The 6,578-nt window shown below is 37.1% G+C and overlaps 1 non-coding gene across 1 annotated transcript; it reads left to right on the forward strand.

The window, feature by feature from the left end:
- Positions 1-351: 351 nt before the first annotated feature.
- Positions 352-456, forward strand: LOC121212014 (small nucleolar RNA R71). The gene has a single exon (XR_005907226.1). It is a non-coding gene; the product is annotated as a small nucleolar RNA R71 (small nucleolar RNA).
- Positions 457-6,578: the final 6,122 nt, after the last annotated feature.

A 6,578-nucleotide genomic window follows, 5' to 3' on the forward strand; every position in this document is an offset into this window, starting at 1 on the left:
CTATTTCGACGACAGATACGAGCTAGGGGTCTATTCCGACGACAGATACGAGCTAGGGGTGTTACAGGTGGCTGAGCTGCAAAATTATTAGCACAATTAGTGGTAAACTGTTTTAACATAGAGGAAATAGATGATACTTGAGCTGATAGCGAAGTGAGGGCGTCAACTTCATGAACTCCGACTACACGTCTTCCTGAAGCTGTTCGATTTCTTGGCCATTGATAGTTATTACTCTCAATCCTCTCAATGATCTCATAGGCCTCGTTATAAGACTCAGACAAAATTGCACCATTCGTAAAAGCATCTACCATCAATCTTGTATGTGCATTGAGACCATTAGAGAATTTCTCCAACTTGATAAGGACACTTACAAAGTAACTCCTTGAATCGCTTCCAAGCCTCATACAAAGACTCGTCATCCAATTGTTGGAAAGTTGTGATCTTGTTCCTCAACTTAGCGTTTTTCCTAGGCGGGAAATACTTAACCAAAAATCTCTCTGCAATTCTTGCCATGTAGATATGGAACTTGGTGGCAATGAATTGAGCCATGCTCGTGCTCGATCTCATAACGAGTACGGAAACAACTTCAACCTCAGTGCGTCTTCAATCACACCGATTATCTTGAATGAATCACTCACCTCCATAAACAATCGAAGGTGGAGATGTGTATCTTTTGTGGGCATACCACTAAATTGGCCCACTGTTTGGAGCATTTGAAACATCACTAGTTTCAATTCAAATTGGGTTGCCTTAATATCTGGCCTTCTAATTCTTGGATTCAACTCACTAAAAAGTGGCACAGCATATTGTCTGATGCATCGATCCCTATCATCGGCAATGAGGATAGGATTTCGTACATGATCAGCTTCATTACCTTGATCTTGATTCTGATTTCCATGGTCCATCTTGACTTGTCTTTGAGCTGTTTGTTCACGTCTTCTTTGTCTGAAAGTTCACTCAATTTCAGGGTCTACAAAGAGTAAATTGATAATTCGATCTGTAACGCCCCGTACCCGAGACCGTTGCCGGAGTCAAACACGAGGTGTTAACGGACTTAATTCATTTACTTACACAGTTCATTTTAAAATTTCCAGACAAGCTGGCTAACTGGATCACAGTTACTTTAAAAATCACATCTCCAGTTCCAAAACGTGAAAACTGATTTCTTAAATTTTTCCTGAAACTAGACTCATATGTCCATCTACAAATTTTTTTCTAGAATTTTTGGTCAGGCCAATTAGTACAGTTTATTAGTTAAAATCTCCCCTTTTTCAGGGTTCGACTACTCTGACCTTCATGCATTACGACTTAGATATATCCCTGTACAGAGCTTCAATACTTATGCTGTTTATTTCTAATGAAACTAGACTCAAAAAAGAATCTGTACATATAAGGACTGACTTCTAATTATCTCTGGCTAATTTATGGTGAATTTCTAAAATCGGAATAGGGGATCCAGAAAACGCTCTAGCCCTATTTCACAAAAACTTAAATAACTCATAAAATACGGCTTATATGGTCGTTTCATTTCTTTCATATGAAAATAGACTCATCAAGATTCGATTACATAATTTATTCACTATTTAATTCCATTCCTACTATTTTTAGTGATTTTTCAAATTCACATCACTGCTGCTATCAGCATATATTTAAGGTAAATTTTACCTATTTCATAATTTTCCAAGAATCAATTAGTAAATTGACATACATTATTTTCAAGTATAATCACGATTAGCCATGACGTACGTAGCACCAATAGGACCATGATCGGCCATTCCAATGGCTAATCATTACCAAGCATTTCCACACCACTTAATAACCATGTCATAAGACCATATATATACAAAATGACCATAATGTTATACTCAAAATATACGAGCCATTTTCGCATGGCTATACGAATATACATTACCAAAAGATACTTGAATAACAACAAGGGTCAGCCCTACACATGCCATTATCAAAATTCAACTAAAGGAGTACCAAAAGGGCTTAGATAGTGTGGACGACTTCGACTTCGACACTCCCGAGTCCGATAGTTGACGAATAAAATCTATAAAACAGAGAATTAAAGCAACAGAATAAGCATCTGGATGCTTAGTAAGTTTTAAGTAATGAAATTATTCACAACTAAAGTATAGCGTTTGTATGACTAAATGAATGATTGCGTATATGCATATTCCCAAAATCATGTTTACTTCACGCTTCAGCCATTATATTCATACACTTAGGATCAAACCTAACTAAAGGCCAGAAGCTTGTTAATCAATTGAACGAATACTGTTTAAAAAGGAATCAACTTTTCCGATGCATATACGAAACATACCTTATCGTTTGGATTTTATGAGCGTATTAATTTAAATTATTACAGCAAGATACTCATTTCCAAACCCAAGTACCTTCGGGATTTAGCCGGATATAGCAACTCGCACAAATGCCTTCGGGTCTTAGCCCGGATATAGTCACTAGCACAAATGCCTTCGGGACTTAGCCCGGATATAGTCACTAGCACAAATGCCTTCGGGACTTAGCCCGGATATAGTCACTAGCACAAAATGCCTTCGGGTCTTAGCCCGGATATCATCCGAATAATCATGCACATATATCAATAAATCATAACACATCTATTTTTCATTTTCGTTACTAGAACTCAAACACAAGACACTTATCAACCATTACCATTTTCGGCTCAATAGCCACATACAAAGAGAATGATTTTGATTTGCTTCATAACATGATCTCTTTACACATTCGGCTACTAGTCATAGTATAAACTAATTTCCTCGATATATAATTTAAGTAGAATCATTACATCGTAGTTTATTTGTTATGATTATATGTCATGGCTTAATCAAATCATAAACTAAGTTCCATTACTCAAAGACTTACCTCGGATGTTGTCGAACGACTTCAGCGGCTATTCGATTACTTTTTCCTTTCCTTTATCAGATTTAGTTCCCCTTTGCTCTTGAGCTTAATTTAACAAATAAATTGATTTAATCATTTTGAACATCAAAGAGAAATTCAAGGTACTTAGCCCTTATATATATATTAGACATTAGAGTCATCACACGGGTACAAAACATAGCCGCAAAAGTCTTTAGCATAATTACCTATAATAACATCCAAATCATTAATTTTGTTAACACACGCATAACACATAAAGTTAACTAAAGCTATATTCCCTTATAAGGTAGTATCCTTAATGAGCTCATACCATGACTATACCTAACCGAATTCAAGTAAAGAATTTAGTACAATCACACATATTCACTAATGTTTAATTCTAGCATGCTTTCATATCTTATATACCTCATTCGGCCCTAACCGCTCAACTTAACTTATATATACAAATTCCATCTCGAAATTAAAAGTAGCAAAAATTCAATCAGGTTACAATAATGCCCATCAATGACTGAATTACTCAACCACATCTATAACCGGTTTTCTATCTTGTTCATATTAATAGCCAATATCAACATTAATGCCGAACGCTTAAGCACAACTAAACTAAAAATTTACCCAACATCATTTTAATTTGCCATTTCCTACTCTTCAAATTATCAATTACAAGGTGATTTACATCTATATATTAAACCAAACTTGCTAGCACACAAAATTCCTTAACCGAATGTTATAAACCCAAGCCACACATATTGTTCATTAAGACCCTTCAATGGCCACATTCGGCACCTCCCTATGAAGAAACCAATTTCAACCTTCAAGAAAAAGAAAAGAAATCTATGTACTAAGAGCTTCAACTACTTGGCCGAATATCAAACCTCCAAACAACCAAAACTTAATCCATGGAATGAATAGAACTTGAACTAATCACCTTATTTATGCATAAATTTTTAAGAATTTCAAAGTACTTACCTCTTCCTAAACATCAACCCAGCCGAACATGAAACAAGAGAATTCTTTTCTTCTTCCTCCCTCAAGTCACGGCAATGGAGGAGCAAGGATGAAACAACTTTTGTTTCTCCTCCCACTCGCCTCATGTTTTATTATTATTAATTCATTATTTTATTTTGTAAACTAAAAATGTTAATAGAAAAATACATATTATCAATAATAGCCCATACCATGGCCGGCCACTACTTATCATAAATGGAAATTTGACATGCAAACCCATCATTTTTACAACATGCATTAATAGATCCTTATAGATTAACCTATCACATTTCAAAAGTGTCACACATAAGTCCTATTAACTAAATTCACATGCAATCGACTAAATCGAAGCTTAAAACTTTCACACAGTCATATTCACATGTTTTAGACAATAAATATCATATTCAAATACTTCGGTGACTCGGTTTAGAGGTCCCGAAACCACTTTCCGACTAGGGTCAATTTAGGGCTGTCACAACTCTCCCCCACTTAAGAAATTTTCGTCCCCGAAAATCTTACTGGTAAATAGGTTTGGGTATCATTCTTTCATAGAGTTCTCGGTTTCCCAAGTAGCTTCTTCGATCCCGTGTTTGACCCACAACACCTTTACTAACGGAACCCTTTTGTTTCGCAACTCTTTCACCTCACGAGCTAGGATACGAATCGGTTCCTCTTCATAACGCAAATCAGATTGAATTTCAACCTCTGAGGGATTAATTATGTGCAAAGGATCAGATTTGTAACGTTGAAGCATCGAAACATGAAAAACGTTGTGAATCTTTTCGAGATCAGGGGGTAAAATCAATCTATATGCCACTGGACCAATTCGTTCGGATATTTCATACGGCCCTATGAACCTCGGACTCAGTTTGCCCTTACGGCCAAATCTGAGAATCTTTTTCCAAGGTGAAACTTTAAGAAACACTTTGTCTCCCACCTGATACTCAATATCTCTTCGTTTTAAATCCGCATACGACTTCTGACGATCTGAAGCTGCCTTCAGACTGTCACGAATTATCTTTACTTTCTGCTCAGCATCTTTAATCAAATCAACTCCGAAAATTTTACTTTCACCGAGCTCGGTCCAAAACAATGGCGTACGGCATTTACGACTGTACAAAGCCTCGTAAGGTGCCATCTTAATACTTGATTGAAAACTATTGTTGTAAGCGAATTCAATCAAAGGTAAATACCTCTCCCATGAACCACTAAACTCAAGGATGCAACATATCAACATATCCTCGAGTATCTGAATTATCCGTTCGGATTGACCATCGGTCTGAGGATGAAAAGCGGTGCTAAAATGCAACTTGGTACCCAAAGCTTCTTGCAATTTCTTCCAAAATCGCGAGGTGAACCTCAGATCTCTATCCGACACAATAGAAATAGGTACCCCGTGTAATCTTACAATCTGAGAAACATACAATTCAGCTAGTTTACCCAGTGAATAATCTGTACGTACAGGGATAAAATGAGCCGACTTTGTCAGTCTATCAACAACAACCCAAATCGCATCTTTCTTATTTGCTGACAACGGCAACCCAGATACAAAATCCATTGTGACTCGATCCCATTTCCATTCAGGTATCATGATTGGCTGAAGTAAACCTGTAGGCACTTGATGTTCTGCTTTCACTTGTTGAGATATTAAACACTTCGAAACAAAATCGGAAATGTCTTGTTTCATACCATGCCACCAAAACTGACATCTCAGATCGTTGTACATTTTCGTACTCCCCGGGTGAATTGACATTCGGCTACAAGGAGCCTCGTTCAGAATTGTCGAAATAAGTTCTGAATTTCTTGGAACACACAAACGACTTCTGAACCTCAAACAATCGTCATCATCAATTTGAAACTCTGATTCCTTATTCGAAACACTTTCAGCCCGTTTTGCAACCAATTCATCATCGACTTTCTGAGCTTCACGAATTTGATGAATCAACAATGGTTTGGCCTTTATTTCTGCTACTAACACATTATCGGATAGAACCGACAAATGTACATTCATCGCTCATAAAGAAAACAGTGATTTAAGACTTAAGGCATCCGCAACCATATTAGCCTTTCCCGGGTGATAGTCAATGACAAGCTCATAATCTTTTAACAACTCGAGCCAACGTCTTTGTGGCAGATTCAAATCTCTTTGAGTCATCAAATATTTGAGACTTTTGTGATCTGAAAATACATGGCACTTCTCACCAAATAAGTAATGTCTCTATATTTTCAAAGCGAATACGATGGCAGCTAGTTTGAGATCATGGGTTGGATAATTTTTCTCATGTGGCTTCAATTGCCTCGACGCATAAGCTACAACTCGACCTTCTTGCATCAATACACAACCTAACCCAAGTAAGGATGCGTCACTGTAAATGACAAACTCTTTGCCTGATTCAGGCTGCACTTGCACTGGAGCTTCAGTCAAGTAAGTTTTTAGTTGATCGAAACTTTTCTGACATTTTTCTGACCATTCGAACTTAACATCTTTCTGAAGTAGCTTCGTCATTGGTGTGGCTATCATTGAGAAACCCTTTACAAACCGTCTGTAGTAACTGGAAAGTCCCAAAAAGCTCTGAACCTCAGTAATATTTCTCGGAGGCTTCCACTTAAGTATGGCTGAAATTTTGCTCGGATCAACTCGAATACCCGATGCAGATACCACATGACCCAAAAAGCTAACTTCT

Source organism: Gossypium hirsutum, chromosome A12 (assembly GCF_007990345.1).
Source record: "Gossypium hirsutum isolate 1008001.06 chromosome A12, Gossypium_hirsutum_v2.1, whole genome shotgun sequence".
In the NCBI taxonomy this organism is placed as follows: Eukaryota; Viridiplantae; Streptophyta; class Magnoliopsida; order Malvales; family Malvaceae; genus Gossypium; species Gossypium hirsutum.